Source organism: Crocodylus siamensis, chromosome 3, assembly GCF_052110815.1.
Source record: "Crocodylus siamensis isolate JL-2025a chromosome 3, ASM5211081v1, whole genome shotgun sequence".
Classification (NCBI taxonomy): domain Eukaryota; kingdom Metazoa; phylum Chordata; order Crocodylia; family Crocodylidae; genus Crocodylus; species Crocodylus siamensis.
Window position 1 is genome coordinate 17,593,333 of NC_143397.1, and position 26,485 is coordinate 17,619,817.

A 26,485-nucleotide genomic window follows, 5' to 3' on the forward strand; every position below is an offset into this window, starting at 1 on the left:
AAAACATTACTAGGAAGTGAGGGCATAAGTCTGCATGATACAGCAGAGACACTAGAAAACCAGTTTGACCAGCTTGACTACCTGTCTTCCTTTAAGTGCAAGAAGGCCGCTGCTGATTCTTTGGATGTACTCATTTCTTTGGAGCAAATCTCCTGCCCTTTCTCCTGATCTGCCATTGCTGTTTGCTACTCAACAGCCTCTGCCCCTTGCTTGCTACTCCCAGTCAGGTGCAGTCTGTGGTACACCTCACTGTAGCAGTAGTTTTTCCAGCAACCTCTTTCAGCCTTTGTAGACTTCAGTAGGCTCATGCCTTTCCAACTCCCCTATCTATTTCACCAACTGCTCCTAATTTCCTCTGCCATTAGAACGCTTCTACCCAATTTATTTTCTGGTAGGTACTTAATTTCTCCTAAAAAGGGAAAAGTAAAGAGATCAATAGCTAGTCTCAGCATTTATCACTGGTTGTCTTGTTAAGAACGAGGGTATTAGTCATTACTAAACAGACACACCTGGGGCTAGATGTGTCTTTTGCTAGAAGCAATGACAGGTTAGTCAAAATTTCTCATTATGTTTTGTCACCATTATAGTCATAGTTCACAGCTAAGGGTTCCTGAACTTTACCAGTAATATTATTTTGCAGCAGATCCACAGAATTATTCATAGGTGTATTGAAAGGGTTTTTTTTCTAACAGATGAATTTATGGCAATCTTATTAGAGGGATTCATTTGTATAATGTGTAAAGCTTTCCTCTTGCTCAGAACACCATACTTTCAACAACATTTTCCAGTAATCAGCAGTTTAATCAGATTCACATGCTATATTAAAGCATGCTCCATGACCAGGTTCTAGAGATTAATTTAATTTAGAACATCATATGTTTCTCCCATGTTGCAGGTGCCATCAGAAATAAGAGCATTTGGTGCAAAAAGCATTTTTGTGCTTTATCACTAAAAGTGATCTACTTGATAATCTGCATGGGAGCAGATATGTGGAACTACTTACATAAATACCTAAGGAACTAATGTTTCCATAAAGCTACATTAGTGTTGGTAAGAGATTAGAATTGGGTCTGAAAGTCAGAATACTCATCTGCTTCATTAACAGGTTGGGGAGAGTGGCAGTCAGGCAAGAGATGCTTTGGAGTAGCAGCTGGTCAGCGTGAGCTGGATGCTTGATGGGACAGAAACCATCTTTCTCCCTGAAAACTTTACAAGAGCACCAGTGGTGCTGAAGATTCAAGCCCTTTTTTTTCCATTTCTATGTTTGTGAGTATTCATATGTCTTGGAACAAAGGCAAGCCCTCCCAAAAAACTGCTGTAGCGGTATAGAGCTCCCAGCCATTTCTGCTGATGAAGGGATGCCCCTAGGCTGTCCCACAGCCACATTGCTGTGGTTTTCAGCTTCTGTGTGGCAAGGCTGGTGTTGTTGGGTTGGAGCCACCAAATTCTTGAATGCAGCCATCTGTTTTGTGCAGATGCACATGAGTCCAAAAGATGTTAAGTGGCAGTGAATCAGGATGCAAACGTGTTCCCTGAGTTCCAAATACATCTTTATCTGTATTATTATAATTAATTACAGTTATTTCACCCCACAAATAAATTTGAAGCATGATAGTTCTAATACTCTACTTTGTATGTCCAATTTTAACATTTCTAAAGTGTGAAAACAACACACATTATTTTTCTATGCATGGACACCTGTTGGTTCTGAGTAACTAATAAGCACTTGGAGTACTGCAGCGTTGTGTATGCTGCAGCCAGTTCCAATGGTAATTGTTAGAAAGTGATAATCATTATTCAGTCTATGGCCTTTTTTTCATTGTTTCCTAATCAACACAATGGCTTAATCCATAAAAAAAGTTCATAATTATGACATTTATCAGTGTCTCAACAGGGCAGGTTACACGGGACTTAGTTAAAGCCTAGGTGACACAGTAGGAGTTATGCATGAGTTTGGGTATATACAATCCATATTTTGCCTTAGTCCACTTTTGAAATTATTTGTGTAATATAATAATGGATCCAGGTAACTCTGGCTGGAATCTAATGAAGATTTGAGGCAAGGAAGCATCTGGCATAAATGAGATGTGACTTAGGGCTGCATGAACTATTAGGCTGTTCACAGAAATGAAAAATTGATCTGTTTTTGTTGTGCTTAGATGAATAATATGAAAGTATCCAGAGGGAAGAGTAGGGAAAAAGCATACTTCATTAAAAAACTATAAATCAACTCATCTAAATGAAATTATGTGAGATGGACAGCCAGTTCTTGCTCAGAACAGTTCAAATATATTTCATCATCTAAACTCTCCAAGAAAATATTGAAGGGAAAAACACTGAAAAATTCAGAACATTACACTGTGTACTGCAGTCCCTTCAGTTCCCTCCTCATTTCTTCCTGCTTCCACTCTAGACTGAACCAGGCATAGCTTCTCCCCATGGCCTCTACAACACAGTATAGTTCTTTTGGAGTTATTGATAAACAAGGATTTTTGTGACATCTATTATTGGACTGACTGTATCCCCCTGCTCTAGAGTTGGTCCTTAAAAAAATTCACAAAAAATCCTTGCCTTGTACATTTCCTGGACCAGCATGGCTAAACCAACACTCCAACCTTACCTCAAAATTATTTTCATTGGGCATGTCTACACAGGATGCTTTACTGTGCATCACACCAATCTATTGCACAATAAAGCATCACCATTTACACGTGCACAGCAATTACTGTGAACTAGATTAGTGTCATTTGCTAGTACCTACAGATACAGGTACTAGAAAATGGCACTTTAAACTACTGCTCCAAGGTGCACATGTAAATGCTGACTGGAAGCAAATTGCTCCTGGTCAGCCCAGGCAGGGAAATCAGGGTGCCTGGCTAAGCCCCACCTCTGGGGAGAATTGGAAGCTCCAGGGCAGCTCCTTCCCAGCCACACAGAGATCAGGGCTGTCCCCAAGGCCCAGGCACCAAGGGAACCTGTCCTGGTTCTGGGGGAAGTTCCCAGCCATGCAGAGCCCAGGATTACAGCCCAGCTTAGTGGTGCTGGCTTGGGGTAATGCCCCATGCTCAAGCAGCAGCAGCACCCTCATCTTTCCCCTTAATTTGCTTGCAGGTGGGGAAGGAGCCTGACATGAACTTGCTGGATCAGTTTGTCATCAAGGAAGGTAAGGAGGTGTCTGCCCACTTGGCAGCCTCATACCCTGCTCTGGGGCTGGCTCTCAGTGAGCGCTGTCCTCTGTCTGTCTGGGAGCTCTGCATAGCTGGGATCTTCCCCCCAGACCAACCCCAATCTCCTCATGGCTAGCGGGGTGCTGCCCCCTGAACAAGGACCCCATACCCCCGATGCTCAGGGCCAGCCCTGATCTCTGTGTGGCTGGAAGAGAGCAGTCTCCAGAGCTGGGACAGCTCCCCTAACCCCCAAAGCCCAGACCTGACTCCCATGCCCCCTGCCAGCTCAGGGCTGTCCCTGGAGTCCCCTGCCAGCCTGGGGCTGGCACCCAGGGGAGTCTGGAGCTCCACCTGGCTGCTGCGGAGGGGGAGGGGGGCAGCCATGTGCTAGGCTGCTCCTGTTGGGTTCAGTTTGCTGCCAGTGAGGGCACACATGCGTGCCCTGGTGCACCTGAATTTTATGTGCAAGAAATTCAGGCACATTAACAACACATGTAGATGTGCCTATGGGTGAAATTCTCCTCTGTTCAGAGGGTCAGCATAAAACCAGTGAGCCATTTGAGTTCAACATCATCCCAAGTTTACAGCCTTCTATGCAGAGGTGAATTTTTTTCTTAGTGAATATAATTTTAACGTTGATTACTTACACTAGATACAGTTTTCAAGTGTAGGTTTTAAAAGAGGGACTTGAATGGCTGGGCTTGCTGGACCAGATAAAGAATAAGTAGTAGGGGGATATAGGAGGAAAGCACAATGGCTACAAGCTTTTCTTGGAAAATAGAAAAATATATCCAAGTATTCATTAGTAGTTGCATTCCAGCAAATGTGTAGGCACTGAAAGAGTAGGAGAGAGAATATGTTTGTCTTCTAGTGTGGTGTAATGTAACAGCTAATGCAAATATTCTATTCATGGGATGATAAATGCCATAACCCGCTAACGTTTCCAAAGCAAAGCCAAGAGAAGATTCATTTAACAGATGTCACCTCTTCAGTTTGTTTTTGTTTTATGCTAGTTGTTTTTTTAGTAAGTGTTTAGTCATTGCTGCATACAGTATGAAGTTAATCTGTATCTGAAAAGAACAGGATCCATAAATGTTTCCTGTTTCTGTGAATAAGGCTTAATTCTAATTATTAGAGGCGTAGGCAGGAAACATGAGTTCCGTGAGTGAGAAGCCCTCCTTAATTTAAGGGCTCAAGAGGAAGCAAACCACAGACTGCTGCATCTACTCACAGGCTGGTAGGACAGGAAGAGAAAAGTTACCCCCAAAATAAAGTTATTTAACAAATTCACTTTCTCTCTAAGATCTGCTGCCACAGATATCACAGCAATTTATATGGCACCAGAAACCTGTAGAATAAATACATGCATGGGGGAACTAGAGGAGTTAATCCAACACTGCAAAGGTTACCAGGTTGAAATATGCTATGAGAAATCTCTGGTCTGAGAAAGGTAGCCTGGCCTTACTGAAACAATTTGCTAACAGGGTTGGAACTCATCTGTTCACAAGCATGGATGTTACTGTATCAGTAGAGACTGCAACAAATCAACAAAAATGGAAGTGGTGACCTCTAGCAAGAGTGATGCACACCCGGGTGGGCATTCAAATTGAAGTGGCTGGTGCTGATCAGCTACTGAATGATTGCTTTTTCAGAGGTGGGCTGTGTCAGATGTGCCCTAAAGAGGGCACCTGGAGCATCTGTGTAAAAGCTCAGTTGTAACAAACGTTGAGTATGTGAGAGACAATGGGGATTATAGTCCCATGGTAAATGCAGCTAGTAAACAAATCCTAGAAAGGTTCAGATACCTTGTAGGCAGAAATGTAAGTGGCTGGTAAACCTTTGAAAATGGCACAAGGTCTGCTATTTCTATGCAACCATGAAAGGTTGTTTGTAGCTACTCTATTTATGCACATGGTGTTGGATACACGTCATAACAAATGAACAAATAATAGTAGAGGTCCTGCATGTTCAAACTGAATAGAGAATGAAATGCTACTTACTAGGAGCATCTACACATGCACTTTACTGCAAAGTTGACTAATTAGCTCCACAGTAAAGTGTCACCATGTACATGTGTACCCCTATTAGGCCAGAATAAACTAATTAACCCTGCAATAAGTCAGCAGTGGCAGTCCCTCGAAGTTGAGGATGACATTCGGTAGGCTTGATGGGTCCTCATGCAAGTGAGGAACCCAATTTTAGATGCATTCATTCTTCAGCAATGAAGGCATGATGTTGCACAGGGGAGTGGGATTCACAGCCCTGGGTTAGTCTCCTTCTCCCTCCTCTGTTGCTGCCATTCCACCTTGGTAATGAGTCATTGGGCCTCAAAGTGGCACATGCCTTGGTGGACCAGGTGGCACCATGCCGAATGGTCAACAGTTTGCTTCTCCCAGCTGTTGGTGTCAGTGCCTCCAAGCTTGAGGGCGACTTTGAGTGCGTCTTTGTATCATTTTCTTTGGCTACCTTTTGAGTGTTGCCTGATGGTTATTTGCACTGCTGCAATGCATGTCTAGATGTTGACCAGGACTGGCTGGGGCATGAGGGTGCTGCAGTGCTATCATCATGCCCCAGCCAGCCCTTCTGCAGTATGATGAGCCAGGGCAGAGCAGCTCCTGAACCCGCAGCTTCCCTGACAGCCTGGGCTGTACCACCCTGGCTCAACATGCTGTGGTCCTGGGCATACATGTAAGTGCTGCCTTGAGGAGTAGTAAACTCTTGCATGAACTGCACCAGAGTTTATTCAGGCACACTTATTGCATATGTAGATACTCCTACAATTATCCACACTTCTTCCTAAAGGCTGGAAAGCCAAATCATTTCAATGTAAACACTACAGAATAGTACAAGAATTCCCTGACATGTGTCACAGTATATTTTGCCCTCTGTTAGAAATTTAGCTTTCAAAATGGAGACTTGTGCTCCCACCAAGTAGCCCCATCTATGCCAGTAGAGGCTACTCCACACAGTTACTGGTTAGCCTCATTGCTAGTAAGGGCTTCAAAAAGAGTTAGAGAGCCTTCATAGTGAATATAGCATAGATGAATAAGTAGAACCTATATGAATAACCTCCTCTTTTGGCTCAGCCTCACTTTGGGATACTTCTAAATGGTAGTGCAAAAATACTGAATGAGACAGCTTGGGTACTGAAACATGGGGTTTCTGGTACCGTTCATGTTCTTATTATTAACGTAACTACAGTAGCATGGGGTTCCACCTGTATATCAGTCATTATCACATAACTGCTATATCTGCTGTGTATTTAAAATGTAATTATTTATAAAAATCATACTATTTATAAACACATTGATTGGGCCTGCACATGGTGATAAGGATGGTATGTCTATACAGATGGTCTTAGATATATATATATTAGTCCTGATCAACTCTAAGTGATAGATCAGAAAACTAGCTGCCAAATTCATCACTGACTTGCATATGGAAAACTATTAGCATCTGTTGCTGTTTGCCTGTGGTGTACCTAAGAATGGTTAAGAGGGACACCAGGTCTGGGTGCCAATTTTGAGGGATCACAAGATTGGTGGTTTGCCACGGCCACCAGTGGCCTGACTGCTGCTCCTGCCCAGGATGCAAAAACTGCTTCTTACACTTCTGAAATTTACTTATTGAGATCACTAGTGAAAGCAGCCAGAATTAGGTTTGCTGAAGTTTATGCTGTATTTTGTCTTGTTTGCCTTTTCTGTGTACAATGCTGATCTAACTGGGACTCAGTGATACCTATGTCCTCTTTTTGGTCTCCATGAAAATGTCTCAGAGTTGTAGAGGATGGTGGGCCTTAAGCTTTGGCCATCCTGCCACTTACTTCTCTGTATTAAACCAGCCAAAAACAATGGGAGAGAATAGAAATGCAGAAATGGCCAGACTGGATAACAGCTGGATCCTGTTTGGGGGTGTTGACAGACAGGTGCTGAATAACGCCAGTAAGTAGCTGCTACCTCAGCATATTCCTGTGGCAATAGAAATGTAGCAAAACCATTGTAACTTTAACACTTCTTCATTCAGAATTAGTATGATAATTATGATATTTATAAATACATTCACTGGGCCTGCAAGTGGTGAGAAGGATGGTATGCCTATATGGATTGTTTTATATATATAGTCCTGATCAACTCAAAGTGATCTGGACCAGTCTGTCATCCTGCTCAGATATTACTGTGATGTCTGAGCAGCTCCTATTAGTTCTTAGCATTGGACTCACAAAAAACCCCCCAAAACATTGAACTATGCTATCACAAGCGATACTTAGGTTATAACAATACTAAGGCTGAATAGAAGGGTTCCTTCTCCCACAATAGAAGGGTTTCTTTGCATGTCCAATTTTAGCACTCAAGTGTTTTTAGAAATTTAGCTTTCAAAACGGAGACTTGTTTTCATGAAGCATGAGGGAGAGACACAGAGAGAGGCAAGAACAGTATGTAAAGTAAGATCTACATTTATTTCTTCTTTGCTGTTATTCTTCATGCTTTTCCAGTGCTTTGTCACTCTCTTGCACTCATTTTATTATTAAAATACATACATTTGGCTGGCCATTGAGTGTCCCAGTTAATAGCCCCTTCCGGGGCTTCTCACTAGGCCTGCCCCCCTCCGGGGCTTTCCCCGTCCAGGCAGCGCCCACCCCAGGGCCTGCCTCTCGTACGTTGTGCAGTCACCCCCGCATCCGGGCCCGTGCTCCGCGCTTCCCGTGGTACTCGCCCTCTCTGGGGCCTGCCCCATGCTTCTCGCGCTTTCCTGCCCACACTGGGGCTTCTCACCACAGGGCTCAGGCGGCCTCAGCCTTACCTGGCCCCACACCCCTTTCCTTGGTCGTACACCCTACTGGGCAAGATACCGCCCTCACGGGCTGGGGTCTCAACACCCCACACACCGCACCTCTCTGGCGCTCACCCGTCATGCCAGCTGTGGTGCCAATCACTGTGCTGCCGAGCCAGCTTGTGGCACCAGTCACTGTGCCCTCGCTGGGCACCAGGAACCCCCAAGCTACTGGGAAGCCCCTGCGAGGCCTCCTTGCACCCCTACAGCCTCACCCAGTCCTCCGGTATAACACAAAGAACTAAACAGAACCATAAGCCAAACGGCTGTAACACAACGATAAGCCTCCTGGCTATAACATAGATTCTAGGCCCACCTGGCCCTCTTGCAAAGGCCTCCCAGTCAGGGGTCTCTCTGCCCTTACCATGGTGCAGCCCCTTGTGCATTCAGGCCACACCACTCATCTTTACCCTGCTCAGCTCTCCTGCACCTCAAGCTGTCAGAAGGGAACTACTGCTAAGCTTTGGCCTGGGCTGCTTATAAAGGCCCGGCCCTGCCCCCTTCTGGTCTTGTGACCAGCCTGGCTGCTCCGGCAACCAACACCTGTACTATCTCAGGGAGCTTCCTCAGCCCTTATTCCTAATGCCAGTAGCAGGCACCCTAGTGCCCTGCTACACCTCTCCCCCTCCCGAGGTTGAGCCTCCCTAGAAGCGGGGCATGGGGGTGCCCCGTGACACATTGTATAACACAGGATGTGGTAATCTCCCATGGAGATTACAGATAACATTTGAATACACAGATATTAAACTTATACCATCTCACAAACTGTGTTCCTAGACTGACCTGCAAGGATCTCCCTTCTGCTTGTCATCTTTCTACTTTAAAGGACACCATGCAGCACTCCTTAAGAAATGGGAGCCTGTCTTCCTTGACATCATCTCTTGAATATTCACAGAGTTTAAAACCAGAAGGGGCCACTAATTTATTTAGTCAATTCTGCAGTCTATCACAGGGGGCGCATCTACACGCGATGCTACATTGCCATAGCATCGGCGGGCAGAAACCATGATGCTGCAGCTACATCACCATAGTGACAGACTCCTTCAGTGTAGCATGTCTCAGGTAAAAATAAACATGCATCACGCGGATGGCGCAGTACAGGCTGTTACTGCACCATCGTTTAGTACTTCCTTTTGGACTGCCTTGAGTTTCTTAAGGAGTACTGCATGGTGTGCTTTAAAGAAAGCCTTCCAAAAGGAAGTACTAAATGATGGCACAGTAACAACGGCACCGTAGGGGCATCTGTAGATGTGCCCAGGCTGACAGACCTGCTGTATAGCACATACCGTACTGAGAAAAACAGCTTGCCTTATTTAACCACATTTAGCTAAAGGGTATGTCTCTGAAAGGCCTCCAGTTTCAATTGGTATGAGCAATGTCTGTTTCTTTGGTAGATTACTAAAATGGCTAATTACACTTTCTGTAAAATTTATACCTTCTTTCTATTACGAATTGGTCTAACTTCAGCTTCTAGCCATTAGTTCATGATACACCATTTTTCACTGGGTTACAGGGTAGCCAGTATTTTTTTCCTGTGAACATAGTCCTACAGTGTAATCACCTCTGGCTGTTTTTGATAAGCTAAACAAGCTGACTTCATTAAGTTTCTCATCGTAAGGCATTTTCTTCCACCCTCTAATCACTTTTATATCTCTTTTCTGTAACTTCTATCTGATTTATCAACATCTTTTAAAAGCTGGATACCAGCCTTATATGCCATATTACATTATCACCAATGCTATATACAGAGGTAAGATGGCATCTCATCCCATACTTCTTCTTTATACATCCAAGTATTGCACTTGGATATATTTTCAAGACGGGGAAAAATTAATGGATAAGTTTGCTAAGCGACTTCAGGTTTGTTTTTAATCTGACCATTTGAGGTAAACTCTATCAACAGTTCTGGGAGCAGGGGCAGCAATCCAGGATCCCCTCCTTCCCAGTGTACACACTAGCCATTAAGCAACACAGTCCTGCTCCCTCTTGTGCTTCCAACTTCTGGCTTCATGAACCTCCATTCATAGAATCATAGAATCAATGAGTGGGAAGGGACCTAGACAGATCATCTAGTCCGACGCCCTGCCATGGGCAGGAAGGAGCACTGGGGGTGGCAGGGGTCATAAGACCCCAGCCCGGTGCATATCCAGTCTCCTCTTGAAGATCTCCGGGGAAGATGAGAGCACCACCTCTCTGGGAAGCCCATTCCAGGCTCTGGCCACCCTTACAGTGAAGTAGTTCGTCCTAATATCTAACCTAAACCTATCCTCCCTCAGCTTGTGGCCATTGTTCCTGGTGACTTCAAGGTGGGCCCTGGTGAACAGACTTTCCCCGCTGGTGGCCCCTGATAAGGCTGTAGGCAGCCACAAGATCCCCCCTCAGTCTCCTCTTGCGGAGACTGAAGAGATTCAGGTCCCTCACCCTCTCCTCATAGGGCTGGCCACGGAGGCCCCCAACCATACGAGTGGCCTCCTCTGGACCCTCTCCGGGTTCTCTACGTCCCTCTGGAAGTGCGGTGCCCAGAACTGGACACAGGACTCCAGCTGCGGCCTGACCAGTGCCGCATAGAGGGGGAGCAAGACCTCTCTGGACCTGTTAGTGATACCCCTGTTGATGTATGACAGGGTGCGGTTGGCTCTGCCTATTGCTTCGTTGCATTGGTGACTCATGTTCATCCTGGAGTCAGTCCTGACTCCAAGATCCCTCTCTGCCTCTGTGCTGCTGAGAGGGTCAGCCCCTAACCTGTAACCATAATGCTGGTTCCCTCTCCCCAGGTGCAGCACCCTGCACTTGTCCTTATTGAACCACATCCTGTTCTGATCCGCCCACTTCTCTAACCTATCCAAGTCTACCTGGATGTGGTCCCTGCCTGCCAGTGTATTCACTTTACCCTACAGCTTGGTGTCATCAGCGAACTTGAACAGGGTGCTCTCCACACCCTCGTCCAGGTCGCTAATGAAGATATTGAACAGCACTGGCCCAAGGACCGAGCCCTGAAGGACTCCGCTGCCCACACCCTCCCACGTCGACATCGGCCCATCCACCACCACCCTCTGGGTGCGCCCCTGGAGCCAGTTTGCCACTCGTGTGACCGTGCATTTGTCAATGCCACAGTCCCTCAGCTTGCCCACCAGAATTGGGTGGGACACTGTGTCGAAGGCCTTCTGGAAGTCTAAGAAGATGGCATCGACTTCCTCCTTCCCATCTAAGCTCTTTGATTCCTGGGCATAGAAAGAGACCAGGTTAGTCAGTCAGGATTGGCCTTGCACGAACCTATGTTGGTTACCCCTCAACATCATTTCCCCTGCAGGGCTCTCACAAATGTGGCCCTTGATAATTTTTTCAAAGACCTTCCCCAGGATAGAAGTGAGGCTGACTGGCCTGTAGTTGCCAGGCTCTTCCTTCCTCCCCTTCTTGAAAATAGGAACCACATTGGCCCTTTTCCAGTCCTCAGGGACTTGGCCTGAGCACCAGGAGTCCTCGAACAGTTGTGCCAATGGCTCCGCGATGACACCAGCCAATTCTCTCAGCACCCGCGGATGAAGGTCATCCAGGCCTGCTGACTTGGACACATCTAAGCCCTCCAGGTAATCCTTAACTAGGTCTGAACTAACAGTCGGGGGACTCGCATCCTTCCTGGGCCTCTCTACGCTGTCACCCGAGAGCACCCCATTGTCAGCAGACAGGAACACGGAGGCAAAGAACTTGTTGAAGAGTTCTGCCTTCTCTCGCGCGTACGTCACCAACTGCCCTGCCCTGCCCCGTAGGGATCTAATGTTACCCTGAGACTTCTTCTTGCTACCTATATACTTGAAAAAGGACTGTTTGTTATCCTTAATCTCAGAAGCTAATTTAAGCTCCAGTGCTGATTTAGCTTTCCTTACCAAATCCCTACAAGCTCAGGTCAGGGAGGTGTACTCCTCCTTTATCCCTGCGCCCTGCTTCCACCGCCAGTACACTTTTTTCTTTGTCCTCAGGGCATCCTGGATATCTGCACTCAGCCATGAAGGTTTCTTGGGCCCTTTTCCCGCCTTCCTGCGCAAAGGAATTGTGTCCTGCTGTGCCCCAAGGATAGGGGCCTGCAGATAGCACAGCTTCCAAAGGAAAAATGGGGAGTGCTTGAACTAGGTTATTATATCAAAGGCAGGTATCTCCACTTCATTTTAAAAAGAAAATAGTTTTTTTCAGAGAATAGCTATACTATCAGCTCTCAGGGGAGGGTTTAGGCTTGGGATGTGAAGCAGACAGAAAGCTTCTGGAAGCAGAGTTAGTTGCTTAAACTGCAGAAAGGGACTGGGCCTTTACAAACACTCCTCTGCTTAGCATTACGTATGGGCTAGCTGTTGGCAGCCCCTTGCACTGGCTTCTGGTCATTTTGAATCCCAGTCTGAAGCATCAAACTTTCCCCATGGACTTCATAGGGAGTTTAGGCTCCTGAATGGACTCTTGGTTACAATCTAGGGGCCTGAAAGTTAGACTCTGTGGCACCAGAGTCCTTTATTGGATCTGAGCCCAACTCCCTGCTCCTGTTACTGTTCTTTACTCTTTGTTTATTCTGTACACCTCAGACCTTCTCAAACAGAAAAGCTGGAGAGAGACCCACCCTGAATAGCCTGATGGCTTTGGCATTCAACTGGTATGTGGGAGGCTGACGTATAGGCCAGGAACTTGACCCAGGAGCCTACATTATAGTGGGTACACCAGCCACTGGACTGACTCTTCTCAGATCTATAAACTTCTTTCCTTGTTTATCTTTTTCCCCTCCACACTGAGAAGTCTTGATTTCAATAGTGTACCTAGTGCAGGGGGAAAGGGGCCCAACCCTGTGTGTGACTTGGGGTGCCAGTATGGCCTCTCTCCTCCCCAGGAAGCATTTCCATAGCAGAGACCGCTCTGTGCAGCCTAGATATAGGAAGCCAGGCAGACAGCCCCATGCCCCATAGAGTATCTGTGGGAGAGGGAAATGATGAGCAAGGTGCGTGGAATGCACCCTCCCGGTCCCAGTCTTTGCCAAGGAGGTGCAGCTCTGCTTCAAGAAGTGTATCTGGAAGCGGGGGAGTGGATGGGGCACCAGGAGTGGCCTGGTGGAGTGTGCACCAACTGAGCTGCTGCACCAGCATGAAGCCAGCCCATCCTGCAGCTACAGCAGCCCAGGTCACACTGTTACAGCAGGAACTCCAGTAGCTGCTGCTCAAGTGCAGAGATCGGGGCAGGGAAGAGTCCACTTCTTCTTTCCCCATCCTTCATCCTGCTCTCCCATGGCCAGCACCATCCCCTTCCTCCCTCCTCCCCACCCAGCTTGAGTACTAAAATATCTTGCCACACCTCTGCTTGATTTTATGCTGATGTGGAATTGGAGAAATTGTGAAACACCAAAAATGTTCATCATGTGAGAACACACTTTCCCAACTAATTCTAGTTCCATTTTCTTGCCCTATTCCTTAGGATGTCTTTGATCAAGGAAATAAAGGTTTACCATTTGCTGCTCTCCGTAAGTACAACAGGGCAATTTAAAGCATCTTGCTTTGGATCCAGAACTGAGTTCAAGCTTCAGACTGAAGGCTGCTCCTGCCTAACCAACCATAAATGTATACTTGGTTGCTAGGCTAGTGAGTCAGTTCGGAAAAGATGTGATGCTATCCATGTCACTCCCTTGTTTGCTGTTAGGTAGAGAAACTTGCATTCTTTAACCATACTACCACGGTTGGGTGGATCTTTGACCTGCTGCTCTGCTCTTACTCAACATGCTGAGTATGTCTTATAATGGGTAGCAAGCTATGAGAAAGTGTATTGGCCGTATTTTATGTTGATAGAGCTTTGTTCTTTGAGTTAGGTGTTAATCATGAAATGGATGGTAAGCATAGCTCAACTTCTGAAAGAAAGCAAAGATATTGTATTTTCTCACCTATATCACACCCCCAAATATAATACACACTTTATTTCTGAAAGGCATTATGAAGATTTTTTTCCCCCAGTATCATGGCTGTGGATAGCAGAAAGCAGGGCAGAGCAAAGACGGAGCCTATTCTTCAGCTGACTCACCCTCCCTTTCCTGTTTAAATAAAACTGAACACTGGTCTCCAGGAGTAGACCTATTACGGTAAAAAAAAAAAAAAAAAAAAGGTGAAATAACAAAAGAAACCAGAAGCCATAGAAAACAAACAACAAAAAAAACTGGCCTAAGAAAAGTTAGCTTGATTAGTGGAATGGCCATTAAAAAGGAGAAATGATTGTTAACACCTGTGAAGTAAAAAACAATGGGCTATTGACTCCCTCAGCTGCCTGTAATAGTAGAGCTGCTGCCCTGCGAATCAGGAATCAAAGCAGGATGCCTCTATTTCAGGCAAAAATCAGCTTTTAGGAGGCTGATCCTGGGAAATAAGGTGTGCACTTTATGAGAAAAATAGGGTATTACTCTACATCACCAAGATTTGATACAAGTTTGGTACTCCCTTGTTTTTGACTGTTGAAAGTGACTTAGGTTGGATGTAACGACCAGAGCTTATAGGACTAATAACTTACAGTAAGAAGAAATTGCCACTGCATTTTAGGTTTCCTGCATGAATAGTTAGGTTTCCTGCATGAATAGTCCGTTGTTTTGGCTGTCTGTCATATACCATACCTGACACTTGTCCTTTGGCAAGTTAACAGCTCTTGTAGTAAAAGAGCCATGCAAAAATAACTCACAGTTAGCCAGAATGGCTTGTGAAACACTATAAACATGATACTGAATCTGAAATAGACTGGTAGAAAAAATACCCATCCAGGCATGCTAAATGCACTTTCTGTATAGATATTGTGCTGGTAAAATGATCAATGCAGTCCTATTGGGCACATAAAAGGCCTTAAACTGCCCTAGATAGCCTAGAGCAGCTGATTGCATTTTAAGCCTACCATGATCAGAAAAAAACAGCCTTTAAGAAAGGGCAGAGTGTGTATTTAGCAGTTAGTAGTGCATGAAGTTGAGTCACAAGGAAGATTTGCCTCGGGTAAGTTCCTTACATCCGTGTACAGACACACAGGACACGCCTTCTTCTCATACAAGCCTTTCCGATAGAAGCCTGGTCAGGCTGGTTCCTGGGGGTGGTGCTAGGAACAACTTCAGTTCCTTCCCTGTCCTGACAGCTGGAGAAAGCCACACTCACCCAGGACTGTAGGAGTGGTTCGGCACTTTTAAACATTTTCAAAGGAACCTGGGCTGCTGTGGGAGGTTTGTTTTTGAGGAGCTGAAAGGGGATAGTCCCTCGGAAAGGTAAAGCAAACCTCGCCGCCTGAAATCCAACACCAAATCCTCAGCAGCGCAGAAGTTCATACCCTGGTGAGTTTGGCAGGGGGGCGGAGAGAGGAAGCTAGCATTAGTTCTGGAGACTATTCACAGCTGTGCAGCATGTGCATAACTGAGTGCTAACTGTGTCAGAAGTGAGTGCTGCAGGCAGAGAGTGCAGGGCCTGAGCCTGGCAAACGTCTTTTCTCCTGTTTTTGTCTCCTCTTACCTGTTGTCATTTCAGATTATACTTTTCAAAGTGATGCTTTTCAAGAACATGTAGATTTCTGTGCCAGGGAAATATATGCAGAGGTGGGGCACCAGAAAACTGTTGCTTGATGGCTTCTGTGGCGTTTGCATATCGAACAGCTGGTTTTAAAAGACTCCAGGCATCAGTGCTTCCATTTTAGAGCAGCTAAACTTTACACGTGTGCTTTCTGAATAGCTTGTCAGGCAGCCCAAGACAGGTCGAGACAAAAGTTGTTGAAGAAACCACCTCCCTTGAAACATTCATTAAAAAGTCTAGTGGTAATTTTGTTCTTTGAGAAGCATGTCATTTTGCTTTGGTTCAGTGTTTGATTTGTTTTTTTGTGTGATTTTTATAATTACCCTCAATTTTGTGTTGTGTTTAAAAGCTGCTGTTGGTCATTACATGCACATTATCTTCAGTGCTTAATCAATGAATTTTGTCATGGCAGACAGTGGGTTTTGCTTCTTGGTTGCAGTGAAACTCCGCTTTAGGATATTAGAGTATATTCTGTCCTCAGAGGAGCAGAACTGGGCCCCTTAATTCCAATTTATGAAAAATGTGGGAAGCTTAAAGGCTAGGTCCTACTATTGGCCTCCTAATTCGCACTGCTTTAAGGAAGTCAATGGAGATGCAACAGTTTTTATACAGGTGTAAAAAGAACAGAATTTGGCCCTGGGGTTTTGTCGCATACAATTTGGGTGTCACCAACAGTGGCTTGCACATCAACATTGACACATTTTCGCTTTCTTGCTAAAACCTTGCTCTCTTCCCATGTGCTATCTGGAATAAAACCCTAGTGCTGCACCATCTACGTACCAAAGGTTTTCTTGGAGGACCGGGAGGATTCCAGGCAATCAGCAGCAAGTTGCTGCACATTACTGAGAAGGTTATATTGATCCTGCTACACTGAAACATTTTTTGAGCTTCATCATCACTGTTCATGAGGGGTCCATTGACAATTTCAATACAAATTGGATTACCATCTTCTCCAGGCAGCTGTCACGAAGTGGACACTCTTGAAGCTGACATGCACCAAATGTTAATTTATCCTTCCCCCTCCCTGTCCTTTTTGTTAGATGCCTTTTGTTGCTAAGCAAAATAGTTGCTTTCCAAATAAAAGATGTACCCCAATTCAGTGATTTAAGTAGTAACCCTAAAGTGTTGGTGTTGCTCCTATTAGGATGCATTAATATTATTTAGCTGGTAGAAATAAGGAGTGGCAAACAAGGGAGGGAAGATTTATGGGTTTTAGTTTGCAACACAACCAGTTTGTATGTTGTATGGATCTGATTTCTCTCTCTCGGAGGTAGAGGTGGACACACTGAAGTGCATTTAACTAAATTAATGAAGTTCAACATTATATACTTTGCCTTGATGGACTTCTGTTTTGGAGAGGGCAGATGACTAAAATGGAATTCTCTAGGGATCATTGTCAGCCTAAATCTGTAAAAAAAAAATATATATATATTAAAAAAAAAAATAAATAAAAATACAAATCCTCCATGAATACCTATGCTCTCAGGATGCCAAATACTGGTATCGCTCATAGCTCCGAAGCTCCGTTGATGTGGGAGTCACTGAGACTACAGTGTGATATGAAATGCACAAAAAGCTCACTCTCTCTCGCACACACCCAACAACCACCACTGTCTAAATGTAAAATACGTTTTTGATTTAAGACTTGCTAACTCAGAAATATCGTTGCTGTAATAGATCAGCTTAATGTAAATTGACCTGATTTCACATAAGGGCCACACTTGATGACTAAGTCTATGAAAGGATAGCAAGGCAGAACTTTTGCAGAATGAGGTTAAAAATAGGCTGGCTTGGTCTGTTGATACAATGTGAACTCAGCTATATGTTTGTGTCTGTCCTGCACTCAGTATTACAAGTTCCTTTTAAACTGATTTTATAAATCAGGCTTAGAAGAGAAAATACGGTCACCAAGTGAAAAATAAATCAGATTTGTTGGCATTGTGAGAAGAAAGGGCTGATTTTTGCCATTACTGCCATTTATGTCAGCAAGCATGTGCCTCAAGACAGAAAAGAGTTTCCATTCTTGATTTCAGACTTCTGAATAATATGGGAAGGCCATTTCAACTTGGTTCAACCCCCACATCAGCAAAGCTGCAGCACTTCAGGTTGGTGCAATACTCTCAGAATCGGGTATAACGTGCCAATAGTTAAGAAGCCAATGCTGGTAGCTTTGTACACTTCGGTGTTTGCAGGTTCAGCTCCACCATGGCATTGTGAAAGTTTGAACAGCTGGGGAGATAAGTGATAGCTCTCACGGCCCTCGCCTTACATTGGTCTTCAAAGACACAGCAACATATTGCAACCTACTGACAAGTCAGGGTGAAGCAAGCCATTTTAAAGTATGTACACTCCCTTATAGCTAAACTTTCCTAAGGCAGACCCAGGACTGTCCAACTTAGGAAAGAGAAAAATAGAGGACATAAAGGCGTCCGGTTTCGTATCAATAGAGGACAGGGGACAACTGGACTGTCCTCTATGATGGCAACCCTAGGAGTCACCAGAGTGATGGAGGAGTGTGAAGCCAGGGGGAGAGCAGGGGCCACAGATGAACCCCTCACTGGCTGCATGTGGCCTGAGTGCTACCAGCTGAACAGCTCTGGGCTGACCTATCCAGATGTAAAATTATAACCACTACAACAGGACTTGCATTTAGATGTTGTAATTGCTATTTACTCAATCACATAAATGCAGACCATTGGGATATATTGCCTCAGATTTTTTTCTTGTGTATAAATCCTTCACTTCTGCCAACTGGTAGTGTGGCTTTTAGACACACAGAAGTACATTCATTTGTAGTGTGAAAAATACCACTGCCTTTTGTTTCTAGGACCACTCCCTATAAGCACACATATATTTCTAGGAACCCTCCCTACGAGTAGGTGACAGCTCCTGTTTCTCCCTTGGAGCTGATGTTGAGGAGACATGCACATACATTACTTGCTCCTCAGAATCACAGGATCTGAAGAGATTTTGAGGGTTGTTTAGTCCAATCCCTAGAACAAATGCAAGTTTTGCTTTTTTTTAAACCATCCCAGACAGCTGTTCTTCCAACATCTGGAAACTTCCAGTGAATGAATTCCACAACTTCCCTAGGCAGTTTGTTGCAGTGCCCGATTTTCATACAGTTTGGAAGTGTTGCCTGAGGTCTGATCCAAGAGGTGTTTTTTTTGGCTGTAGTTTAAACCATTGCCAGTTGTCTCATGCTTCATGGCAAAGGGGAACAATGTTTCTCCATTCCTCTTTTGGCAGACTTTCAAATACTTGAGATCTGCTAGTGTTTCCTCCCCTCTCTAGTGTCTCTACATCTTTCTTAAAATTCAGTGCCCTAAACTGGACAGTGTACACCAGCTGAGGCTTAACCAGTGTCCAGCAGAGTGGTACTGTCACCTCCTGCATCTTCAATATAATGATTCTGTTAATGCAACACCAATCTGCATTTTTTTTGTGATGCCATCAAATTGCATATTCATATTGAGTGTACGCCACCAGAAGCCCCAAATCCTTCCCAAAAAACAATTATCCCTCACTGCATTTGTGCATTTGTTTTTTCTCCCCCGAGTAGCACCTTGCACTTTGTCTTTGCATTTTATTTTATTATCTCCAATGTATCAAGACCCTTTTGAGTTTTAACCTTAACTTCCAAGATGTTTTCAACCCTTCCCACTCTGGTTATGTCTGAAGATTGGATCTCCGTATGATCTCTATTCATGAATCCAAATCATTAATAAAAATGTTAAGCAGTGCCAGATCCAGAATAGACCCTTGGGGAATCCCACTTGAGACCTCCTATCAGCCTGTCATTGATCCATTTATAGTTACTCTTTGCTAGTGGTTATTCAACCGATGATGTATCCACTTAATGTCCACCATGATGTGGACAGATACAACACTTGAACCATTCCAAGAACGACACCAATTAGAAACCAATTCACAACTGGCCCTGTACAGAAGTTTTTGTACATTCATTGCTAAGGATTTTTTGCAGGATCCTCGTTAGGGATTGCACTGCTGCTGAAACATCATCAGGGAGGGGTAGAATACACAGACCATTAAGCTCCTTAGTGGAAGGATTGCCAGATGCTGGGGGCCTGCCTGGCATGCTCTGAGGGCCTCCCAAGGCTTCCACTGCTTTTTAAATCCTGTCTTGAAAGTCAAATTTTCATTTTCATTTCCCTGCTAGAGAACTTGTGCTCTAGGGTGCCAGGCTCATGTGGGTTGAGTCCCATAGGAACCACAGCCTGGGAGGGACAGCCACCCAGCACCTGGCAGGGGCAGAGCCAGAGGGAGTGCAATGGTGCTGTTGCAGCCCCTTTCAGGCCATGCCACAGGTCTACCAGTCCTGAGAGCAGGCAAGAGTCTCTTCCCTCCTTCCTTCCATCCTTAGCAGCATATCCCCACCTCTCCCAAAACCCACTCACCACTGCCACTGCTGCTGTCCCTTGTAACAGAGTGGTTTTGAAGCCCCTTGGTGGCTGTACTACATCCATGCTCCTCCCCAGCCCCCCTGATCTGATTCCTCTCTCCTACCAGCCACACCTTGATGTTAGAATTAAGATCCTGTTTTAGGAGGCAGCTATGCATAACCAGGGCCCAAGCATGGTTGCTTTGCTTCCCCCCTACTTGTCCCCAGGCTACTAGTCTGGCTACACTATCTGGGGATCTGTCCTTCTCTTTCCCTCATCCTCTCTGTCTTTGACTGGGGCTTCTCCCCACTTTGCTTCATCTTAGGATCCTGGACTCTCCTGGGCTTGAGCCCAGCTGTAACTTCTGCCTACCTTTTTCCCAGAAGCATGAATGTACATGGTGCTGTGCACTGTGCTCTGCAACTTCCATAACTTCCTTCACAGCTGCCCTGGTCCGCTGGGTGTTACTAACAAGTGGGCAGAGGAAGAGAGAGAGAGAAAAACTGAAAAGCAGACCCCTGTCAGGTTCACCCCTTGTCCCTTCCTGCTCAGCAGAGGCAGCCAGGACTTCTACCACTCTGACTATTCAAGCAAACCTTCTCTCTGCTGCAGGAAGTCCTTTCCTATTCAGGCTACAAAAGTTTGGGTTCTAAAGTGGCCTTGCTGAGTTTTATTCCCTGGCCCTCTTTTCCCTGTAACAGGGTTAAGGTTCCCTGTTACATCCCCACTGTCCCTGGCTGATTAGTTCTAGGGGTGGAAGGGGGAAAGTGGGGTGCAGAGCCACTCCTGCCTCTCTCCATCTGGGCTCAGCCAGGCACAGCAACAGTGGTGGGTGGGTTGCTCCCGGGCTGTTGGGGGAGAGGGGGACCAGGCAGAGAAGAGGAACCTGCTCACTGCCACCACTGCTGCTGCTGTTCCTAGCTGGAGTAAGAGGGGAACTCTTGATCCCCCTTCTTCCTGCACCCCTAGATCAGTTAGAGTCAGAGGTAGGTGAAGGAGTGGGGGTAGGGGAGGGGAATGAAAGGGAAAAGTTGTGATGCTGTGGACAGAGGAGAAGAGAGTGAGTGCTGGAAGTGGTGAGGGGCAGGACTCTTACCAGATCTGAGGACTTAAATATAGTCTCTGTTTATACTCCTTCACTACAGTCTACCTGCCTCAGTGTTGGGGGAATCTGGGACTGTGGATTTGATCTGTAGAGTCCTGGGTGCAATCCCAAGTAGCCTCTTGCCCTGCATATATTTGGGGGAGGGGGCTTGGTGAGAAGATATGCAATTTGGGACACTTGGAGGACTGACCAGGAATAGGCATGCCAAATTCTGTCCCCACATAACACTGAGCCAGTTCACAGAGGACTCAGAATAACACTTGATTTTTTCAGTGTGCTTTTGAAGCATTCCAGGAAGTTTAAGCAGTCTTAAATGGTGTGTATATCCAGACTCCTGGAGTCCCTATACATGAGTGCAGAGACTGCTCCGATGTGCTGGAATTTCAGTACATTGGAGCAGGCTTATTTAATTAAGTCTGCTAGAGCGTGGCAATTGCTGCACTCTAGCAGCCTCCTGTGTCTTTTGTATCAGTGTCCCCATGCTTAATAATGGTGGTGGGGGTACTTGAACTAAAGTTCATCAAACGAGCTTTAGTTCAAGTGCCCCCCACTGTCATTTTTAAACGTGGAGATTAGGACTGTGCAAAGCTTCAGGTGCTGATTTGATTCAGAGGAGATTCAGCCTGATTTGGTGGCTGAATCTCTGAATCTGAATCAAATCAGAAGTCCAATAAAAAGGTCCAAATCAATTCAAAGCCTCCAAATTCATTCAGAAAAGATTTGGAGATTAGGCAGTTTGGGCACTCCCTGCTCACTGCCGCAGGAAGCTGGACCTGGGCTCTGGTCCCAACTCTTTAAAAAAAAAAAAAAGCCCCACACTCACCACATGCTACAGCGGCTGTTGGGGTCTCTGGAGGCTTGTGGCAGAGCCTCCCACATAGTGTGGGGCAGTAGGGGGCAGTGGGGATCTCCCCCCTGTCTTGCAGGAGCTGGTGAGTGGGGACTTTTTCTTTTTCTTTTTTTAAAAAGCTGGGACACTGGGGCCAGGCAGGGCAGCCATTGATGGGGCTGGGAGAGTGGGCAGGGGATGGGGGCTCATGGCAGAGCACCCCATGCAGCATGGGGCAGTGGGGGGCAGCAGGGATTCTCCCCCCCACTCCTGCCTGGCAGGAGCCAGTGAGTGCAGGGGTTTTTTGGGTTTTTTTTAAAGAGCTGGGACACTTCAGCCAGGTGGGGCAGCCATTGACAGGGCTGGGAGAGCGGGCGGGGGATGGGGCCTGTTTGTTTCATAGATTCCATCGATTTGGTGGCGGCCAAATCAGATTCGGCCAAATCAATTCTGGACAGTGATTCAAATTACCAGATTGAATCAGTGTCCCCCGAATCTGCCGAATCCAAATCCAAAGTGAACGCTAGCCGCTTCACACAGGCCTAGTGGAGATGCTGATACACGAGACACGGCAGCGGTTTAATTAGAGCGCTACTCTCCCCACCCCCGGAGCACGTGTAAAAGCACCCTTGGGGTTTCTAATGTATTTAGAATGTTCTAAGCATTATATCTGCCCACACCCTCACAGTCTCACAAAGACTTCACTTCCATTTTCTTTTTGTTGATATCCTCAATCTAAAAATCATTTAAAACTGTAAATATTACTTTCACACTTTATGCATTGCAACATAACCTGTTGTTACAGCACTAAATTTAGCAGCCTAGGATGAATCTGACTTAACACGCACTAGAAAAGTATAGCCCTGTTTTTTAGTGGGGGGGAGTTCTCTTCTCATTTGCATCAGTCCCATACCAGGGTAACTCCAGTGACTTCAGTGTAGTTACTCCTGATTTACAGTGGGATAACCGAGATCAGATCCTTTCTTTTTGTGTACAGCTTTGTAATAGTTAACATTTTGCCATATGTCTTTCATTATTAGTTAATGTGGTTTTATTGAATGGCAGTTTGTTCCTGTCTGGAGAGCAAGAGAACATACGATTGCTTCTCTGGTTTAAACCACAATGAGTTCAGAGCACAATAAATAATCCTTTGATGGATTGATCGATCAATAGAGAATCAAAGATTTAACCTTGTAAATTTCAAGGAAGAAAATACATCCCCTGAGCCAGAGCAGCATTAAGAGTTTGGCTTCAGTTTAAACCTGTTACTTCCTGCATATTTTGCACCTGCTAACAGGCTGTGTCAGAGTGTGCTGGTGAAGACGCAGGTATGCAAAGTTTCATAGTAGGATAATCCAACAGGTACCTAATCTTGCCGGAGGCAGGTACTGACTCACTTCACTTCCTTATAGACCTTTCACTGATTTACAAACTTTTCACTCATCCAAGGAACCTGCATCTCTCTTTGTGTAGCAGCAGGTAAAAAAACCTGGGGGAGAGAGAGAAGTTGGGTCTAGCAATCCCATAACAAGAGATGGGTGATCCAGGCACTGTCCAGGGTGCCAATATTGAGCGGGTTCAAGAATGATGGTGGCCACCACTGGCTCCACCAACCACTGCTGCTGCCCAGGTCAGCGAAAATGCTTGTTACACCTCTGGGGTCTAGCTCCTTTCTTTCCCTATAGTTAGAGGGAAAGTCTGGAGGGAGAGTCTAGGAAAAACTGAAAGACTCTGCTCCTCAGCACTATGCACTGCAGTGTGCTGAGAAGGAATAAGTTTTTCCCTGGCCATGTAAAGGTTAAGTATTCAGGTGTAAATCATTTTTGTCTGAGCAGCAGAATATATTTAATTCTTAAGACCTTTACACTGAATAATCAGATTGCCTCAATATTCACGTGGGCTTGTCAACTCTAGAATGGAGATATAATTTACTGTTTCAAAAGCAGTGATTTAAATGCATAAAAGACATCAGTGCTTTTTAAGTGACTTCTTGCTAATGTACCACTATCCATGAGAAGCATTCTTTATTATGCATAGTGCTTTAAGAGTCATGTTAAATGGGAGCAGATTATTTGACAAGTCAAACAATTTTGATCACTGCTGTATATTTTTATTTAAACAGAATGGCATAGGGAATTTATATCTGCCTGCACGAACAGTAGAGAGACTTCAGCTGGTATTGTGATTTAGCATTGTTATTGCTATCTTTTTTTTCTGGAAGTTCCCACAAAGCGCCAGGTGCTTTCCAAACAGGCTCTGCATCCCAGTGAACATGTGTTCAGGACCCTGAGACACAGAACATGTTTCAGGTATGCCAAAACCCTTTCATGTCTTTCTAGTCAAATACAGAGGTCTTGAAGGGGATGGAAAGCATTCGGAGGTTCACAGAGGCTCTAAAGCATGTGTAAAACTTGCATAAGAGACTCACAGTTCCCCTACTCCAAGCCTCAGTACTGGGGGCAGAACAGATGCCCCCACTTGGCTGTGCCATGCCTGTGTAGGGAACTCTGGGCTCGCTGGTCAGCACAGGCTTCTGCCAGTGTGTTAGCAGTGGGTGCTGAGCTCACCAGCTGATCAGGATAGGGTCTGGCCAGAGACCCTGCTTTCACATGGCTCTGGAGACCAGGGGCTGTTCATCCTCCCACTTCCTCTTACTTCCCACTGCATTCAGCAGCAGGGGAAAGGAAGGGATGAGTGACAGCAGCAGCACTCACCCCCTGGGGTCAGGGGCTCCAGCCAGACCCCACACCAACAGCTCGAGTGCAGCGTGACCAAAAGGAGTTGAAGCCAGACACTTGTACCTGCTCTGGATTCATCCCTGGCCTTATATGGATCCAGAACTCAGGAAGTGAGTTTACATTTGGCCCATGCCCCTTTCTGTCTTTATGCTGAGCAAATCCAAAAAAATATAGCCCAGCATGCAGGGGAAAGAGTTATGACAAACAGGCCAAGAGAGTCAAGCTGTTAGTAAGCTTTGGTTTAGCAAAACCCTACTTCAATAACAGAACATTTTAAATACCTATTTGTAAGAGCCACAGTCAAACTTTCAAATGTTATTTTTGATTTTGGGGCAACATTCAGTTTGTGATGCTGTGATTTCTGGGACAGCTGGGTATCCAAAAGGTAGTCAGGAAGAGCTGCAGGTCCTTCACATATTAGCACATCAAACCTAGGAGGATCTCTAGCTGAAAAACTAAAAACGACGCCTCCAAAATGAACATCCCTAGTGCTGCTGAGTAGCATGCCTTGCCCACTCTCATTGTCTCTGAAATACTTGTTAGTGGAGCAGGGGTGCCCTCATTTCCAGATTGCCTTTGCATACTTAGTAGCCATTAGCTTATCTCCCAATACCCACAACCAGGCAGTAAAATGAAATGCTTTATTCCACAGGAAAATATCACAAAGCAGTATTTCCAATGCAGTTTGGGATGATACAGACATTTTGTAAGACTGTCTGCTTTAAGAAAGGTGCCAAGGTAATCTTATTTCCCAGGGATCAAAATTATACATGGGGGTTTCTGCCACCTACTACGCAGCCTGAGTATCAATTGATGCATGAGTGTCAAGGTGCCTGATTTTGGTAAGAAAAGTGTAAATGAGGGATAACTGCATTCATATAAATGGAATTACTGTAGTGTAAACCTGGTCAAAGCAAGAGCAGAACAAGGTATAGGGAATGTGATTCAGAACTACAGTATATATATATTATTTTAAATGAAACAATGTAAGTAATTGTATAGGACTATTTCAGAATGTTTTAATTACTCCTAATAAGAGTCACAAAGATAACGGTGTATTTGATTTTCCCCCAACATATTCTGTTTCACTAGCAAAAATCAAAGTGGGGGAGGCTGGATAATTTTTACTAGCCCCTTCTCACCCAAGCATTATGGGCTTAAACCCAAAAATTAACTTCAGTGATGCAGTACTGACAAGCAATGCCTAACTTCTAGATATCTAGGTTCCCTGTGCCATGTATGAGCAGACTTGGGTAGTTCAGAATTGCATCTAAAACAATCCTTGCTCTGAGCAGAGTACTAGGCACAAAGGCATGGCAAGGAAGGATGGAAGCCCCTCAGAAAGCCCTCATTTTTGGATCCTAAGTCGGCTTAGATCCAAGATGCTCCTGGGCTAGTGCAGAAGCAAAATGTTTGGGGAAATTTTTGGTTAAAAAAGCCTGGGGTTGTTTATGATGCTTAGGTGCTTTCAAGCCTGGCAGCAAGTGATTGGAAGTGCCTGAAGTCCATGCAAGTCCAACGTAGAGAGATCCCTTTCTAGATTTGGCCCAGAGCAAGCAAACATAGTTTAGGAAATAGGACTTACAAGAAAAGGTTGGAAGAGCTGGGATTATTTGGTCTGAAGGAGAGAAGACTTAGGCTGGATCTAGAGACGCAGGCATGTGCAGTTTGTGGCATAAAAAACCTCTTTGTGGTACCACAGACTGCACGCCTAGCATGTTAAACTGTATGTAGTGCCACAAGATGAACATGAGCCTGCAATGCGATGCTGCGGCTAATAAAGCGAGCAAAACACTGGCTTGCATCCATAGATGCTTCTTGAGCAAATCCCGGGACGTCATTCTCCCCTTGTACTCGGCCTTG

The 26,485-nt window shown here is 45.3% G+C and overlaps 1 protein-coding gene across 2 annotated transcripts in view; it reads left to right on the forward strand.

The window, feature by feature from the left end:
- The first annotated feature begins 3,110 nt into the window (after window positions 1-3,110).
- Window positions 3,111-26,485, forward strand: part of RAB27B (RAB27B, member RAS oncogene family) — a 73,435-nt gene continuing 50,060 nt past the window's right edge. Inside the window, exon 1 of one of the 2 annotated variants that reach the window (XM_090037815.1) lies at window positions 3,111-3,163. The gene's annotated coding sequence lies outside the window, so the exon portion shown is untranslated. Of the gene's footprint in view, window positions 3,164-15,084; window positions 15,316-26,485 lie in introns of those variants that run through there. The other variant, XM_090037814.1, reaches the window with a different exon arrangement.